Here is a 20,219-nt window from a genome sequence, read left to right on the forward strand (position 1 = left end):
GGTTTCCCGCTTGGGCGGGCTCCTTTTCAGCTGATTTGCAGGGCGGGGCGGTCAGGGAGAGCGGGCCAGGTGACTTGGCCTCGGGATCGCCGGGGCTCCTGGGAGAGTGAGTCCCGGTTCCCAGCGCTCGCAGCCCTGTCACTCGCGCACACACCCTGCAGGTAACAACACTCGGCTGGGCGACCTTGGCGATGCGGGACCCGCGAAGCGGGTTCCGCGAGGTGTTGACTGGGTCCTCCCTTCTGCAGCAGCGATTCCTCCTTCCAGGTAACAGCACAGCAAACTGTAGAACTTCCCGGTTTCCCGCTTGGGCGGGCTCCTTTTCAGCTGATTTGCAGGGCGGGGCGGTCAGGGAGAGCGGGCCAGGTGACTTGGCCTCGGGATCGCCGGGGCTCCTGGGAGAGTGAGTCCCGGTTCCCAGCGCTCGCAGCCCTGTCACTCTCGCACACACCCTGCAGGTAACAACACTCGGCTGGGCGACCTTGGCGATGCGGGACCCGCGAAGCGGGTTCCGCGAGGTGTTGACTGGGTCCTCCCTTCTGCAGCAGCGATTCCTCCTTCCAGGTAACAGCACAGCAAACTGTAGAACTTCCCGGTTTCCCGCTTGGGCGGGCTCCTTTTCAGCTGATTTGCAGGGCGGGGCGGTCAGGGAGAGCGGGCCAGGTGACTTGGCCTCGGGATCGCCGGGGCTCCTGGGAGAGTGAGTCCCGGTTCCCAGCGCTCGCAGCCCTGTCACTCGCGCACACACCCTGCAGGTAACAACACTCGGCTGGGCGACCTTGGCGATGCGGGACCCGCGAAGCGGGTTCCGCGAGGTGTTGACTGGGTCCTCCCTTCTGCAGCAGCGATTCCTCCTTCCAGGTAACAGCACAGCAAACTGTAGAACTTCCCTACCTACCCACTACTCAAAAAAAACGACAAAAAAATATCAAAATAGTACATAAATAAAACAAATAAATTGAAAACAAATAATAAATATAACATTCATTTTAACGCATTTATTATAAAATGCACGTATCAATGAATTAACAATTTGTTATAATATACAACAACTATTGGACATTACAAATACAGTAATAAATTCTGAATCACTAATCAAAACAATAATACACATTAAAAATCACAAAATAAACCTAGATAATTAACATAATTATATGTCTATTATATTAAATATACATTAAAAATTAATTTGAAATGAAAAGCCTTCATTTATTATTAAAATATCTTCCCGCCCTAAGCCCCTACAATAATGAATTTAAAAAAAATGTATTACAAGAATTACAAATTAAAATTATACATTAAAAATCACAAAGTACACTTAAATCATTAAAATAATAATTAGTCATTAATTTAATTCCTATAGTTAATTTAAAGTAACTATTTAATTAACATAAACAATAATTTATCATTGCAAAAATGTAGCATTTAAAACATGCCCCATTTTATTCCTCTACAAATGCAACTTATGAATTACTAATCAAATTAAAAATGTACACATTGTTATAAATAATATTAAAATAATTATAATAGTACTGTTTGCTAAATTTAATATCATACGTGATAGCCTGCACTGGCTAGGCAATTGCTCCAAAATTATAACATGCAGCACTCTCTGGAAGAGGGCAAAGGCAGTGCTTGCAGTTCACCTTCAGGGACAGGCCAACCCAATTTTTAAGAACTCTTGAAAAGCCCTTTTCCCCCTACCTTTAATAGGCTCCTCCCTTTGATGAGTCGGGAAAATAAAATTGACTCCCGGACCTTTCTCACATTCCTCCAACTATGTAATTGGGGAACAATCTTCGCCTGTGTTCCAAATTGTAATCAAAGAGAGCTCAAAACAGGATTCTGTTCTAAGATTTGTTAGTTGGAATATTGCAGGAATTAAATCTAATCTGCTCGAGTTGTATTTTTTTAGATGGCTATGAGTGTTTTTGTGTACAAGCCAAAGCTGTTAGAGGGCAGAGTGCCCACGGAGAGCTAGGTACCTTGATTTGTATCTAAAACATGCTTAAATTTGCTGCTGTCTCTTTGAGGCTTGGGGGGGATCCAGGTTCTGTGGGCTGTGTATTTTGCAATTTTAGTTTTTTTTTAAATTATTCGGTATACGCCTTTGTACAACAACATTGCCAAATTGAGTCACTGTTCAAGGTGATATCTGTATTAGAGGCTAGAACCTTCTCTATACTGCAACATTTTAACTTGGGTTGGATGGGGATTTTAGTGCCAAGATAAGTCAGATACTTGATGATACTGATACTTTTGGGAGAGATGATGCCCCCTCTGTTTTCTTGAGACTGATGAGAGGAGTCAGAAATTGATTAAAGGTCTGGGGTAGACTGATCTTCTTAATTTGGGGTCTATGGAGGAGCAACAGTTTGACCAAAAGCCATCTTTTGTGGGATGGGTAAAATGGTCAGTAATTGAATATTTATCTATGTTGAGGCTCTTGGGGAAAGTAGTGAAAGCAGGTGGAGTCGTGGATACCTGCTATAGTGACTATAATCCATTTTCTTTTGATATGTTAATGCACATACATGATTTGAATATAAATGAATTGGGCTAAACTTGACTGAGCACCAAGGATAAAGGGCTCAGAATGAAATGGTGCAGTGTCTTGATTTCCTACCTGTAACATTCCCGTATTGAGGCAGCCCAGAGTATGCTTATGGCTTCTCTGCTCATAGTAGATTCCCCCCAGGCGGGCTCCTAGAAGCATTTCACTCCTTAAATAATTCAGGTAAGCAGATCATGTACCATCTTTCAGGCACCAGAAGACCGGACAAAATCCAGTGGTTTGACAATAACTGTAGAGCAGCTAACTTGCGATTGAGAGAGGCTCTTAATGTCCAGACAAGGATTCAAGAGGATATTTCCATTTCTAGAGCCCAAAATAGGCTAGCCATTAAGGAAAGGAAACACACTTTGAAAGAAGGGCCTTGGACCGTCTGATGCACACCTGTAAAACGGTAGACACTAAAAGGTTCTGGGAGGTAGTTAAGGAGAAACAATTGTCCACAGGTACTACTGAGAACTTAGGTACCCATATATCCTCAGAACAGTGGATGACCTATTTTAGTAAAATCTATTCAACTGACTATAGTGGGCAACTGACAGTGTTGAAGTATCACCCACGTTCCCATTGGATATTTGGTTTGAGCTGGAGTAAGCTCTGCAATCTGAGTCAGCCCTTCCAACAAAATCTGTATAAGTTGAACATTCCTTTTTGGGGCCCACTAATTGTGAACATCCTTAATACAGCAGCTATTTAAGGCATTTCCAAGACATGGAAAGTTGTTACAATCGTACCCATTTTCAAAAAAACTAACTAGGTAGGACCCAAGCTGTTATTGGCCTATCTCTTTGTTAAAGTCAATTGTTAAAGTGGCGGGCAGAATTATTCTGAACTGAATAGATGAGGAGGCCATGTTCAACAATATCCTTAGTCCTGACTGCAGCCACTCAGTGAAGAGCAAGTGGGGGTGAAGAGGAATCTCTAAGTCACATATTGTGCATCTGTGAGAAACTACACACTTTGAGAATATACTGGCTTTGCCCCATCTGGCGTATCTTAAACTCTTAAATATACTAACATGTCAAGTTGCACTGATAGAGTGCATGAAAGGCGAATCAGCGCAGCTGGCGGCACGCTTCATGAAATACCTGTGTTCAGTAAAAACCGTCCTGGATTCCGATAATCATATAGAACTATAATCCATAATGTTGTGCCAATTCTCTTAACTTCCCATTTTATTATAGTTGCCTAAATGGGGTCTAAACAGTTTAATCTCCAGAATAACAGGATGACAAACCCTCACATATTCTTTTATAACATTGGAAATGATGCACCTTGTACTAATTTTAACACGGCCTGATTGCAATTATTTAAATTAACTATGCAATAAAAAATTATCTTATCCTAGCCCTGTCCAGTATGGGATTAACCCCTTCGCTGCAGCGCGAATTCCGCCGCAGCGCTGGGGGGGGCGTTTGGGGGCAGCACGATGGCGCGGTGCTCATGACGGAACCACGCCGTCATGAGTCACGGGCGAGCTGTGCTCATGACGGCGTGGTTCCGTCACGACTCCGCCCACTCTCTAATTCGCCCGCACAGGCGGGGAATTAGAGCCCCGTGGGAGGAGCGTCTGCCAACGGCCGCTCCATGACGGAAACACGCCGTCATGAGCATACGGCGCCTGTGGCTCATGACGGCGGGGTTCCGTCAAGGGCACACAAGGGGTTAAAGAAGGCAGGGGCACATTGGAGCAAAGTCTGGAGCAAAGTGTAAACCTAAATCAGATGATTTTTTAAATATGTTGTTGCCAAGCAAGGTACTGTTTATTTAGCGTTTATCGACTGAACTAGTGCCTTCAACTGGGTGAACCGGTGAAAGATTTGGATTCTACTGGCTGATTTTGTAATGCATAAACCATGCTAGATTTTATATGAGTTCTATACACAGATGTTACTGCTGCCATTGGATATGGACAGAAGGTGGAATGCACAGAATGCTTAAAATCTTCCCAGATGAGTCAAGCAGGGGGGCATATTGGCACCTCTTTTATTTTATTTTTTATATCAACTGCTTCAATAATTTTCCATTGTTAAATAGGAAAGATATGCTTAAGGTAATCACTGTATTTGTTCTCTCCCTGCTATATGCCGAGGATGCAGTTTTGTTATCTCGTACTTTGAACGGTCTTAGGGATTTGGTGGACCTGTTAGTTAAATTTAAGGATGATATTGACTTAGAAACTAATATTGCTAAAACCCATCACATGGTTTGTGGGAGGTAGTCCTCTAAAATGAGGCCCCTTACTACCAAAGGGAAGATTATCTCAAGGTGCAGTGCCTTTCCATACTTGAGGGTCACCTCCGACCAACATATTAATTGGTCTCCCCGTCTGGCTGTTGGAAACCAGCAATTTAATAAAGTGTGTGTTGCCCTTTTTTTAAGTGTTTGCTATCAATAGGAAGGAAACCTATAGTACATTGCCCCAAATCTACAGAATGAAATGTTTGCCAGTTCTTACATGTGGTGCTGCTATATGGGGCTATTCTAAAAATCTAAGATTAAAGCAGAATCAGAATCAGTTATGTAGCAAATTACTTAGGGTGGGCCCAGCTAGCCCAAGTTCTTTTCTCCATGATGAACTGGGTCTGGGTTATGTTGAAGATCATATACAATTAGACCCCACTGCTTCTCTGGGTATCAGTATGCAGTGGGGAACTGTTCTGCTTGGGTTTTCGGATCAGATAGAACCCGCTCAACAGAGCCTCTCTAACCCAGCCAGAACGTTAGCCCCTCCCTAGGGCCTATTCACAAAGAATATCACATATATATATATATATACCACCTAAGGACAGGGAATTCCTACTATATATACCAAGACCTCTTATAATACAAGTGGCGGCCTCGCGGTCCTAAATGGACCCAGGACTTCCTGCCCAGACGGCAGCCTCAGCCTCGCGGTCCCAGGCGGACCCAGGGCTTCCTACCCAGACGGCAGCCTCAGCCTCGCGGTCCCAAACGGACCCAGGACTTCCTGCCCAGACGGCAGCCTTAGCCTCGCGGTCCCAAACGGACCCAGGACTTCCTACCCAGACGGCAGCCTTAGCCTCGCGGTCCCAAACAGACCCAGGACTTCCTGCCCAGACGGCAGCCTTAGCCTCGCGGTCCCAAGCGGACCCAGGACTTCCTGCCCAGACGGCAGCCTTAGCCTCGCAGTCCTAAACGGACCCAGGACTTCCTACCCAGACGGCAGCCTCAGCCTCGCGGTCCCAAACGGACCCAGGACTTCCTGCCCAGACGGCAGCCTTAGCCTCGCGGTCCCAAACGGACCCAGGACTTCCTGCCCAGACGGTAGCCTTAGCCTCGCGGTCCTAGATGGACCCAGGACTTCCTACCCAGACGGCAGTCTCAGCCTCGCGGTCCTAGATGGACCCAGGACTTCCTACCCAGACGGCAGCCTTAGCACGAGTTCATCCTATGATTACCAGGACATACAACAAGGGAATCAGTGTTACTATTTATCAGATCACACAAGGACTGCCAGTTGAGCACAACCTGTTCCCCAGTTCGAGGGGCTCCTTTCTCCCTTATTCAGTTACCACCTACCTGATCAGGATTAACATCTGTTCATGTCAAGTCACAGCTGACCAGAAGAATAGGCTACCCTCTTATACAAGAACACGCAGCACATGTTAATTCACTACAAACTGGATACTTTATTACTCATTACATACGTAACCACATAACATTATACTATGACATATAACCTGCAAAGAAAAGTGAAAGATTAAGTTGTACACTCTAATAAAAAGGGGTTGACATCACCTTGGTCGTATGTAGCCTGCACTCAATGGTCATCTAGGTTCCCTTCTCGTCTGTGCCTCGGCTTCGCCTGGAAGTCACACCTCCGCAGTCACGGATCTACTCCCTTCTCCTTCTCCGAGTCACTGGGACCTCTTCCTCATCGGCTACTCTCTTCTCTTTGGCTATTCTGTTAGAAGAATATCTATCTCTCGGTTTTTTCTCCACCTTCAAGTTTGTCATCTGTCTTCCCTGGAATAAGTAGTAGCTTTACTGCTAACGGCCAGGTGCCGCCTACGAACTAAAAGCAAGTGCCAGTATCTGCCTCAGACTTTCACTAATATAGAGGTGCATTTTCTCATGGAAAATTCCAGCCCGTAACCTGCCGCCCACCAAATTCTTGTACCTCCCCGTGCCAAGGACACGTTCCCAGCCGGCCGGCCTGATGTAGTGTCTTCGGCATGAAGAAAAATACAATCCTTCGATAAGGGCCGGCCTGAACCGGTTCTCTCCAAGCGAATAACATCTCCTAACTAAAACACTGCCTATGACCTAGAAGCATCCCAAGCTGCCGGAGCAGGAAGAAAGATGGAGTCTCTCCCGTTTAAGGCCTACCAGGCCTGAATTCAGCACGGCTCCATGAAATACCCTCACTATAGAACAGATTACCCCTAATACTAACGAATCTATCCCCTAGGATATGTGTGCAAACCCTGATCTATGGGGAAGAACACAGGATCATGTTGAAGTGCCTAATAAATAGGCTCTATACACTACTCTAACCCTTAGACTTGGATGGAAAGAGACTGAAGTCACATTAGTTCCCCTTTAACACAAAAAGGCCGGGAAAATCGAGCAGTACAGGAACATACAACGTTTAACAGGGATGTGATTCAGGACTTAATGTCCTACTAGGTTGAATTTATACTAGGATAATCCTGGCGCTCAAATATTTACATATTGCTTCTGTGACATAGGACCCACTTACTAGCCATGCTCAAAGGGAGGGGAATCACCCTAAGTCCTCCAAACCTTTCCCAAGATATCTGCAATCCTTAGCACAGGCATGCATCAACAAAACATTACAATCTGAATAATTGTACAAAAAAGAGTAATTTGTTATTTACAGTTCTTTGTCTTTAATTCTCTATGCCCAGTCAACACATGTTTACTTCTGTAAACCGGAAGCTTCCAGTTTACAGAAGAGGACACGGTCGCAGGAGAAATCCAACACTGAAGCGTACTCGCTTACAGGAAATGACAGGGGAAACTGGAACCTCATAGCGATTTATTTTAGACTGGATGGAAGTCATTGGGATCATAATCCTTATATTAGAGAATAACAACACTGGAGCTATATACACACTTGAAGGAAGATAGACCAATACATGACCAGCTGGGCCAGAAGTAGATCTGGTCGAGAGGTGAGAGGAATTGAGTAAACTGGCGAGCCAGACAGCCCTGAAGAAGTCGCGGGGTACACCCATATCAACAAAACGGGGAACAACCTTTACAATGCAACTATTACAACGCACTACACTTACAACGCAATTTTTACAACGCAACATCCACTACAACGCATTCCATTACATCGCATGACACTACAACGCATTTTACAAACTACCTTTACAACGCATTCCATTACATCGCATACTACCTTTACAACCCATACCATTACAACGCATAATATTACATTAAAACCCCTACACTATCCAACACTTACCCTACTGTTGCACCCCCTGGAGTTAGAATAGTAATTTTTACCCCCATACTATCCAACACTTACCCTACTGTTGCACCCCCTGGAGTTAGAATAGTAATTTTTACCCCTATACTATCCAACACTTACCCTACTGTTGCACCCCCTGGAGTTAGAATAGTAATTTTTACCCCTATACTACCCAACACTTACCCTACTGTTGCACCCCCTGGAGTTAGAATAGTAATTTTTACCCTTATACTATCCAACACTTACCCTACTGTTGCACCCCCTGGAGTTAGAATAATAATTTTTACCCCTATACTATCCAACACTTACCCTACTGTTGCACCCCATGGAGTTAGAATAGTAATTTTTACCCCTATACTATCCAACACTAACCCTACTGTTGCACCCCCTGGAGTTAGAATAGTAATTGTTACCCCTATACTATCCAACACTTACCCTACTGTTGCACCCCCTGGAGTAAGAATAGTAATTTTTACCCCTATACTATCCAACACTTACCCTACTGTTGCACCCCCTGGAGTAAGAATAGTAATTTTTACCCCTATACTATCCAATACTTACCTTAAATGCAATGTAATATTATGCGTTGTAATGGTATGCGTTGTAAAGGCAGTATGCGATGTAATGGAATGCGTTGTAAAGGTAGTTTTTAAAAATGCGTTGCAGTGTCATGCGATGTAATGGAATGCGTTGTAGTGGATGTTGCGTTGTAAAAAATGCGTTGTAAGTGCATGCGTTGTAAAAGTGTGCGTTGTAACGACATACATCCCAACAAAACACTTGTTGGCTGGGTGTAGAGAACTAAAGACAAAGAACAGAAAATAATGAATTACTCTTTTTTGTACAACAATCAAGATTGTAATTTTTTGTTGATGCCATGTGTGTGCTAAGGATTGCAGTTATCATGTGATTCAGGACTGTCTGAATTGTGACTACAGGCACAAAATCCAGTGACTGTCTTATATTAAAATTTCAGCTAGTACGTTGAGATGTCCTGAATTGTATTACCCCCCCCATCCCCAAGATCATTACTAAAAGTGATGGCAGGAAGATCACAGAGCTGTTTATAAAACAGCCCGTTGAGAGAAGAGAAACAGCACCTTTGGAAAAGTTGACCATGAAATCTAGTAAGATCTTCCAAACTAGTGATGGGCTTGAGTCTTACCTTGCTCTAGTCAGAAAGCCTTTGGAGAGATCACTACTCTCTAAAATTAGACTGGGTGCAATGCGACACATATTATGTTTTCCTCCTGCGCAAAATGATCCCAAGTCCATCTTTTTCTGCCGCAGTGACGATATTTCATTACTGACTTTGGTAAATTTAATCTTATTTTGTAAAAGGTATGAATTTATCTTGAAGAAGATATCTGTTGTCCATTTTAACGTCACAAGGTTTTTATCAATATATGCAAAACCAAAGGAAATGATGGATGGAGTGTTGAACATTGCAAGCACTCACCCCCAGTCAACTGATCTGGGTTTAATCCACCACCGTTCTTTAGCCCACTCTGCCACCCCAGTTCAGACATGGCCATATGCAAATCTGTCTGACGCTGTGCCTCATGGGAACAGTCCAGCCTGAACTGCCAAGCCATGTCTTCCCTGGACCGGAAACAAGCTTCCTAGGACCGGTTTCTGGCATTTCAGCCGTCTTCAGCCAGGCTTGCTTGAATCCAGTGGCAAAGTGAGCAAAGGACTCACGTTTGAGCATACCCTGCCAACTTATGGCGAACAAAGCAAAACCAAAGGAAATGATGGACGGAGTGTTGAACATTGCAAGCACTCACCCCCATTCAACTGATCTGGGTTTAATCCACCACCGTTCTTTAGCCCACTCGGCCACCCCAGTTCAGACATGGCCATATGCAAATCAGTCTGACCCTGTGCCTCATGGGAACAGTCCAGCCCAAACTGCCAAGCCATGTCTTCCCTGGACCGGAAACAAGCTTCCTAGGACCGGTTTCTGGCATTTCAGCCGTCTTCAGCCAGGCTTGCTTGAATCCAGTGGCAAAGTGAGCAAGGGACTCACGTCTGAGCATACCCAGACGGCTGAAATGCCAATAACCGGTCCTAGGAAGCTTGTTTCCGGTCCAGGGAAGACATGGCTCGGCTGTTCGGGCTGGACTGTTCCCATGAGGCACAGGATCAGACTGATTTGCATATGGCCATGTCTGAACTGGGGTGGCAGAGTGGGCTAAAGAACGGTGATGGATTAAACCCAGTTCAGTTGACTGGGGGTGAGTGCTTGCAATGTTCAACAATCCGTCCATCATTTCCTTTGGTTTTGCTTTTATCAACATATGCCTACTTTTCCTTATCTTCAGATGCTTGCTGATCCTGCCATTATAACTTCTGTAGGGTATTTTTTTAAAGTGCACTGTACCTGACCCTTGCACTGAATTATTGTGTACTTTGTGCTATTATGTAAATAACGGTTGTACGAATTTGAACCATACTGTGTCAATATACATTTTGTTTGGGTTTTAAATAGCTATAACGGTTTGTGTAATAACTTTTATATCTCTTTGTGATATTTGGATGTTTCTGTTTATGCTTTTAATTTTTTACTTTTTTTTATGATTCTTACTTAATAATTGAAAAAAGATATCTCATTCTCATCATTAATAAACACAATTTATACCAATTGTATTAAAGTAAATATTAGCATATACAGCAATATTTTTTAAGAAAAACAATAAAATATACTTTAAAAAATGGTATTCCTACCCTTTATATTTTGTTCCTTTATAGTTTTGGCTTAATATTTTTGATATGATATTTTTGCTATTGAATATTTTTCAAACAATATTCTTATCATTAACCTCAGTGGTTCGTAACAAAACACTGTATATGGGGACTGTGGGCCAAATGTACATATATATACATTTGCGATTATCTAATAGTGAATTTTTACGATTCGCTATTAGGAAACTGCAAACAACTGTGCACAACAGAGTGCTTTACTCTGTTTGTGATTCTTAGTGGGGGACAAATTAACCTACCTCATTAATATTCATGAGGTAGGTCGCAGTTTGCTATCCATTGGAAATCGCTAAAACATTATTCCCTGCAGAGGACACCAGACCACCATGTCTGTGTTTGCTTTTAAATAAAGCAATGTTTTCTTTTAAATGCAGCCAAAAACAGAATGCGTTTCAGAAATAAAAATGAAAAATTAAAAATGTTCTTTTCTTTTTTAAGAGTAGGTAGTGGTCCATAGGACCACTGCCTGCTCTTAAAAAAAGTTTTTGTATATATTCACAGATGGGAGGGGGTCCCTTGGTGACCCCTTGCAGTTTATGAATGGGTTACCACCTACTTGAAGCAGGTGGTAGAATGCAAAAGTTTTGTGACCCCATTTCGGTCACAAAACATTAACACATACATGCCACTGTGAGTCGCTATTAGGAAGGGACACCCTTAACACACCCCTTCCGACTATCAAATCGCTAACCCATTTTGCGATTTGGTAATAGGTTGTTGGTACATGTAAAATAGGGGTTGGTGCATGTGAAAAGGCTTTTTGGTGGTCGCAAATGCCCCAATTCCGAAATAGGGCCATTTGCAACATCAAAAAACCTACGTAGTTCTGGCCCTATGTGATAGATAGGTAGAGTGCATAAGGAACAACTTTAATGAACAACTTTAAGAAGTTACTGTCTGAAATGGGGGCAGTTAGAGACTGTATACAAAGAATACGTACTTCATGTCTACTTATATGTGATGGGTAGGGGATGACAGAGTGGTGTGATGGGTGCTAGAGCAGCTGGCTCAGAGAGAAGTATTTAGAATTCTTCCATTTTGGGATTCCCTCGAACAGATAGGCCATGTAGCAGCTAGGGGTGCATGGTGATGAGGACATGCTCTTTGTTGAGATCAGATTGAGACATAGATCTACATCCAGCAGCAGAAAGAGCATTTGCCACATTTATCCTGGAGAATATCTTGTTTACTTGCCTCCTCTCATCCTACTACTTTTTCTTTAGGGTGCACCTTGTGTTTGCCTCCACCACCAATGCACTGACATAGCCTGTTAACTCCTGCCACATGGTCATCTTTTACAACCCACCGACCGAGCGTGTATAGAGGCAGCCTAAGTCACTCTTTGCACTGATCAACTAAAATGGTAACTGTCAGATCTACTAAACTATAAAGTTCAGCTAAAATGGTAACTATAAGATCTGTCTCCACTACAATGACATTACTCTTCCTTCTGTGGCTGTTGTGTGGCATCCTGTTAATGGGGCAGTCCAAGAGGAAGAGAACAAATCCGGACACATAGGTTGTATTTATGTGATTGTGGGGTTAATGTTTGCCAGGTGTGTGAGATTTGTGACATGGGTAAAAATGGGAAGGCACAAAAATGTAGCCCTAAATAAACTTTCTGATGTTTGAAGAAGTAGTTGGGGTACTATCTAATTATGTCTAAGAAATGTATATATGTAACATTGTTATTAACTTCTAATAGCCATTTGTGAGAGGAAGGATAGCCTTTTATACAAAAGGGTAAATTTTAATAACCGTGCCTCTGAATGCAAATTGATTATATCTTAGCCACTCTACTTAAAGGAGTCAGTTGGACTATTATACCTTTGTACTCTAATTTATATACCCAACACACTGATATCCATTTTATCAAAGAATAGTGATCAAAAATTGGAATATGCATAGCATGCAAAGAAACAACTAGAATAGTTTCTGAAACAAGTGTCTAATAGCACCTTGAGTGATGATTGTCGGCTCTTGATTTAACTTATCAAAACCCTCAAAAGAGATCACTTCAAAATGTATCAATGTTTCCGTTTTACCTAATGCGTATGTCAGCTTAAACAGATATATAGTCTTAGTATGGCAAATAATATTGGTACAGTTCTTTGGCTAAGGGGAGTTGGGTTAATTGCAGGTACTGCCACTTCAGTAAATGCAGATGGCTGGATTAACCTTTTTGACGTTGCTCATAAAAGTTTGAGGAGAGGAGAATTAGCCTTTTTTACCTTGTGGCCTAAAGTTAGATTTCTTTACTGTCATATTTCTACTGCACTTAACCACTCAAAAAACTCAAATAATCTACCCACTATAACCCAAAAGCTGCAAAAACTGCAAGAACCTTTAACTGCAACGTTCTTGGGCCTTGTCCATAATCATCTTGACCCATCATCAGCGTGCATAGTGAGCTGACGTGTTACTGACACCCATGTCACCCAGATGAATTTTTTACTGAGTGTGAGAGGCTGGGTTGATTGACAGGTGAGCATCACTGGGATTGGTCCAATGATCTCAGCTGTAGAGGATCCCTCGCAGGCAAGTGTCATCGCATTGAAATAACAGCAGTGCTCAAAGAAAAGTTTACAGTTAATATTACCAAAGTCTCTTCTTACAGTAGCATCCACGCTCCACCACGCTGAGCAGCTTTTGTATTGAAGGCGGGCTGGCAGTGGGATGGACATGAGAGCATTACTGAGATTGGCTCAACCAGCCAAGTGGTAAAAATCCCTTCAACAAATTAGTATTGCAATCACATCAAGATGAAAGCAGTGTAGACAGGAAAGGTAAACAGTTAATAGCAGCAAAGCCTCTTCTTACAACAGCATTCATTTCTGAGCTGCTTTTGTAGTGTCAGTGCATTTCTCTAAAACATTGGTCCATTGGGATTCTTTTCTATGAAACCCTTCATGTATGTATTAATGGCAATATATAACCATTCCTAGTTTTTTGATAATTATAATCAATGACAGGAAATAAAAGCCTTGTTTCTGCACTCAGTTCTATGTATTCACTTATTTCATCATGAATTATCACATAGGTGTGACATATATTGTTTCATATTGATACTAGTCCAGGCGGTGCAGTGCATGAACAAGGTGCGAAATGTGTCTAAGTACAAAATAAAAACAACTCCTTAAGGAGGCCCCTGGCCTCAATTTTAACAATAAAGGTATGTCAACAAATATCAATATTCCTCTTTATAAATAGTCCAAACCTTGTGTTGATGTTTCACCCTCTAATTAATCTTAGTGTCTCCCTAGGACAAGCATCTCACTAGTAGGGCACCCACAACCAATTTGCTGGTGGTGTGTGTAGTCTTATTCAAGGCAGGACACTACACTACTCACTCTAATCATTTACATAGTTTTCATCAACTTCTTGTGGAATAAATCATTGAATATTTTTTAACTGAGGTCTGACTGGGCTTCCAGTAACTCTCACTTCATCCTGAGGACCTACATACTGAGGCGCCTTTTCCTCTCTCTTTAAATGATCATTCTTCTGTTCTCCCTTGCTCCTATTCCTCATTAGATTAGAACCTATGTGTGTGATGGTATGCATGTTTGCGTGCATATGTACACACAAGTGTGTGCCTGCAGCTTATGCTAAGCTTTATTGAATGGGAAACGGCCTTAACAATGCGGGCAGAGCCACACGTGCCTTTTCCCAGCAAGCCATACCACGCTTACCTTAACCACACAGATGTCTTAAGCACACATATGCCTTAGCAACGCATATGCATGGTTAAGGCAATGCGCCGTCTAGTTGCTGAGCGCAGGCAAAGGAAAGGGAAGAAAGGAAGAGGAAGGAATTTTGGGAATCGGGAGAGGACACAGGGACATTAGAGGGGCTGGGGCTTTGTCCTGGTGGTGTGGGGGTAGTTTTTCAGGGTGGAGGTAGTTTTAAGGACTCAAGAGGGGGTCAGGGTAGTTGGTATGGCAGGAGAAGGTTTCAAGACTTCAGGGCAGGCAGAAAAGGGATGGTTTACAAGCCAATTTAGGGATGTAGGGGGTCTGGAGGCATTTGTGGTGATCACCATGGCCTGGAACAAATCTCAGCAACTAACTGTATTAATATTAATGTTTTATTCAAGGTATCAGGGAACAATTAACAGATATATGTTCTACCAAATTTAAGGATGAAGCAACAAGAGAAATTTCTCATTGGGAAAACCCATATTAGTGTGCCTAATATAGATCAATAAAATAACTTGCAGAGTTGCCTTGACAGTTCAGCAACTCAGTGGACACCTCCTCATAACTTCTAAGAGACCATTTTTGTACAACCTATTGGAAGCCTAGAGCAGAGTCTCTAGACACATAGGCCTGCATTGTAAATGCCATGGATTATTTAGGATCCCATGCAGACACTGTTTCAACAGAGATCACAATAACTAGTTATGCAAGTTTTACCACACCTGTTAATTCCCAGTAATTACTTGGTGCAGCAAAGTTTACAGCCCCTGAATATCTTTGGCAGTTAAAACCTGGCCTGCTGAAATAAGGAAACAAATCTGAGTGAAGGCCCAGTAAATACTGAGACATTCATATTTTACTGCAGGGTATGCCCTATTTTGTGGGTAAATGTCAGACTTAAACCGTGATTATGACGTTGGCGGTCCGACCGCCAGCCCGCAGCTGTGGCAGTCGGAAAAATGCCACCAAGCTGGCGGCGGCCCGTCCACCGCATTGAAAGTAAAATGCAGGGCTGGTGGTTTTGCATCTGCACAGTCATGGTGGCAGCATGCTGTGGCTCTATGAAAGAGATGCAGCCAATGCCAACCATGCTGCAATGCCTCTGGGCGTGTGGGCGCACTGCTTTCCTGCAGCACGGTCTGCAGGAGAAACAGTGCGCGGAAACATGCTGATGGCATGGTGACACCTATGTGTGCATAACATATCTCCAGGGCACACTCACCCTACAGACATGAATTGCCCCCCAAAATCTTCCTTTCCACCAACTGTTTTATGGCAGTGTCCGGGCCATGAAAAACTCAGTGGAAAGGCAGGTTGTAATTAAGCCTGGTCGTTGAACTACGCTCTGTTCGCAGAGCTTGCGAAGTTTAGGTAACTTCGCGATTCGCGTAGAGCGCGAAGTTGCAGATTGCTACGCAATCTAGCGCGTAGCGTAGTAGTTTTTCTTCCTCGCACGCTCCATATTCATTTTCGCGTGCGCGGTAACGTCTTACTGTGATCCTGCGATCGCCAACTTGCTTTTCTGTCCGTTCGCGAGCGCCACGAGATTCGTAATATGGCTGTCCAAGCCCGCGAGAGTGTGCAAACGCGAACACGTCATTCGGGCTCGCGAGCTGACTTCCGGCAGCTATCTTGGTAAGATCGCGATCCTGAACATGCAAAAACTACAATCTGGCGAAGAATATCACTCGAGCTTCATAAAACCTTCTCCAAAATTATCATTTTCCTCAGAAAAACTCCTCAGATTGTGATTTTGCTGTAGTCTTTTGTGTAAGGGGAGTCCTTTAATTTTTTTAACTCTTTTTCTCAAGAGGAAGGAAGTGCCCCTGAGTCTACAACTTCCTGTTCCTGTCCAGCAGGCTCCTCCCAGTGCTTTGTGCATGTGCTGTTCACTTTCATTTGGATTTGGAGCTGGAAGGATCACTTTTTGTGTCTGTCTGCTGCATCATATCATTGGATTGGATTTATTTGAGGACTTTTTGATTTGAGATTTAATTTCTACAAGTAAGTTGGAGAATTGGTGTGTTTGTTTCTTTGGGGCTTGTTTGTACCTACATTTTTCTGGGATTTTCATTGTTTTTAAAAATTATTGTTGTTGCGGGTGGCCTGTACTTTCAATAGGGGCCTAGTTGTTTTTCTCTGCAATTTCAGCCAGTAGGGTACCCATGGGTCCATGTTTCATGGTGTCTGTAGAATTTCAACATCATGTAGGGCATGGATGGCATAGGATTGAAATGCTAAATGTGGCTGTGTGTGAAATACCTTTGTTGGATGTGTGTGCTTGATGTGTAACTTCTTTCCAATCCTTTCGTAGTCTTGTTGATTTTCATTTTTGTATGAAAGCTGTGTTGTTTAGCAGGCCCCCTTTGTCCGGTCATATATTATAGGCCTCCTTCAGTTCATTGTTTTCCATGGCCTGTTGTGACTGTGAGTGCCCATGTGGCTTGTGGCAATTTTGTGGTGGTAGTTTAGTAGTGTGTGCTTCTTTTTCCATAAAGGCCTGCATTTCTTTTCTTTGTTCCCCTTGGCATATGCTTGTTGTTGTTGTGCCCTCCTGGCCATGTGTGTTGCGGCCATTTTGTGAAGGCAGGCATTGTGCTTTTGCCATAGGCTTACATTGACTGTTCCAAGCTTGTGGCCTAGTCTGCCAGTAGGCCCAGAGGTAGTCAGCATCAAATCTTTGGTGCGTTATTTAAATTTACAGTTTGTGTTGTCTGTTGATTTTTTTTTACAGCATGGATGGCTTTGGATTTTATTGCAAAAGGTGTTTTTGGGGTTGAATAGCAGTTTTTGGGTGTGTGTTAAATAAATAGGGCTTTTCAGCCAGTAGGTAACCCTAGGGATTCAGCTCACGTACTTTCGGTAACTCTGCACAGCGCGACAACGCGGACTTACAGTTTTCGTCATTTTCGCGCTCTCAATATACGTGTTCGCGGACGCCATAAAGCCTTTTCGTACAGTTCGCGATCCCTAACACGCAGCATTTGCAATCTGGCAAACAATATCTTGCGAGCAACATAAATCCTTCTCGAAAACGCTGATTTTGTGCATTTGGCTAAAAAAACTCCTCAGGTTGTCATTCAGCTGTAGTTTTGGAGCACGGAGAAGCTTTTATTTAAAAAAAAAAAAAAAATTATGAGAGGAAGTAAGTTCCACAGACACCACAACTTCCTGTTCCTGTCCTTTGTAATCACTTTTTGTTTTTTTTATTGTGGTGGGTGGCCTGAGCATGTATGTGGTGGCCATTTTAGGAAGGCAGGTATTGTGCTTTTGCCATAGGCGTACATTGACTGTCTTCCATTTCTTGTTGTTGTGGGTGTGTGGCGGCCATTTTGTGGATCCATCCAAGCAGTGTGCTTGCTTTTGCCATTCTATTCCAAGCTTGTGGCCTAGTCTGCCAGTAGGCCCAGAGGTAGTCATCCTCAAATCTTTGGTGCATTATTTAAATTTACAGTTTGTGTTGTCTGTTGATTTTTTTTTTACACCATGGATGGCTTGGGATTTCATTGCAAAAGGTGTTTTTTGGGGTGGAATAGCAGTTTTTGGGTGTGTGTTAAATAAATAGGGCTTTTCAGCCAGTAGGTAACCCTAGGGATTCAGCTTGCGTACTTTCGGTAACTCTGCACAGTGCGACAACGCGGACTTACAGTTTTCGTCATTTTCGCGCTCTCAATATACGTGTTCGCGCACGCGATAAAGCCTTGTTGTACAGTTCGCTATCCCGAACACGCAGCATTTGCAATCTAGCAAACAATATCTCGCGAGCAACATAAATCCTTCTTGAAAACTCCTCAGGTTGTCATTCTGCTGTAGTTTTGGAGCACGGAGAAGCTTTTATTTTTAAAAAAAATATTTTTAGGAGAGGAAGTAAGTCCCACAGAGACTACAACTTCCTTTTCCTGTCCCTTGTAATCACTTTTTTGTGATTAATATTGTGGTGGGTGGCCTGGCATGTGTGGCGGCCATTTTGTGGAGGCAGGCATTGTGCTTTTGCAATAGGCCTGCATTGTCTGTCTTGTATTCCTGACCTTTTCTTGTTTTTGTGAGTGGCCTGGCCATGTGGTGGCGGCCATTTTGTGGTACCAGTCACTGTGCTTTTTCTATAGGCCTCCAAGCTTATGGCCTAGTTGGACAGTAGGCCCAGGGGTACTACTCATCAATCATCATGGGTGCATGGAATTTAAACAACTGTTTTTGTGTTGTGCGTTAAATTTCAACATCATGTATGGCTTTGGATTGAATTGTAAAATGTGGGCTTTACTATTTTTCGGGGGTACATTTCAATTTTTGGGTGTTGTAAATAAATGCCTTTAGTTTTTATGTGTATATGTTCGTTGTTGTTGCTCCCTGATGCTGCATCCATCCCATAAGATGCACAATATTTTATTTAGGGCAAACAGGCTAGACTACATTTATGTTTTTGTTCTTTGTTATTCTTCTTCCTGAGTGTACACAGTACAAGTACACCAGGATCCCTGGCCTTGTCAGTCTCTTAAAAATGGCTATACTGTTGTTGTTCACTGACTTCATAAAATTTAATAATTGTGACCACCCACCAGACACTAAGAAGTTATATATTATATTATTGATCTTTTGACTGATGTTCTTCTGGCTTTTTTGCTTTTAGGTGCACAAAGGACAGAGGAGGTGTGTCATCATCATCGACCGTTGTGGTGCCTGACCGACGTCCTGCTGCTGTACACGATGTGACGTGTGAGTGACCTGACCAGGCATCTCTGCAACTTGTGCAACTGAGTGCTGTTTTGACATCTGAAGAAGATGCCCCCAAAGAAAGCAGGTAGCAGGTCCTCCGGTACCAAGAAAGTTGCCATGGAGAAGAAGGAACAGAAGAAGAAGGAAGTGTTATTTAAGTCTGGTGTGCCTCTCAAAACCTTTTTTGGGACACCAAAAATGACGCCTGCAGCAGCGATGTCGGGGGGCCAAGCTGGGGGCAGCACCTCAACATCAGTGGGCCCAACCCACCAACCCAGGCCCAAGCAGATGAGTGTGGAAGAGGTAGTCAGCCTTATGGTGGAAAGCAGTGATGCTGAGCCTGAACTAAACTTATTGCTATTTCAAAGTAGTACACAATCAACTCAGGAGGGAACACAGCAGATAAGTGGTCAACAGACGCAACCACCGCCTGCAATAGTAGCTGTAGTTCCTCCCGACGTAGGGGCAGTTCAGGAAATTGAGCCTCATGCAGAGGAAGAAGAGGAAGCCATTCCTTTAGAAGTTCCATTGGCTTCCAAATCCCCAGCAAGGAAAAGGAGGGTTAGTACATCAAGTTATTCACCAAGCCCCCCTTCTGATGATCTAGATGCCACTTGGAAGCCACAAACTGAGTCTGAGAGGGAAACACGTCTCAAGAGCAGGCATGGGAAAAGGAAGGTTCCAGAAAGCCTTACAATTATGGAGGTTGATGTAGAAGAGCAGGATGATGATGATGAGCCAGTCATCACGAACATCACTCCCGGGCCTGAGGAGATGGAGACCAACATTTTTACACTATTCAAAATGGCTGCGAGGGATGTAGCATGCATACCTCCAACACAGGTAACACCAACACGATCTCCAGCTTCCATATTTACATTAGCAAAGGGCCGGCAGCGTCCTACATCCAGCACAAGCACCACCTCAGCAGAAGTAGGTAGTGGTACTGCACAGTCAAATTCAACACACACCCTCCAGTTCATCCGGCATTGGAAGTGGGAGTGGC

The sequence above is a fragment of the Triturus cristatus genome, chromosome 10 (assembly GCF_964204655.1).
Source record: "Triturus cristatus chromosome 10, aTriCri1.1, whole genome shotgun sequence".
Lineage (NCBI taxonomy): Eukaryota > Metazoa > Chordata > Amphibia > Caudata > Salamandridae > Triturus > Triturus cristatus.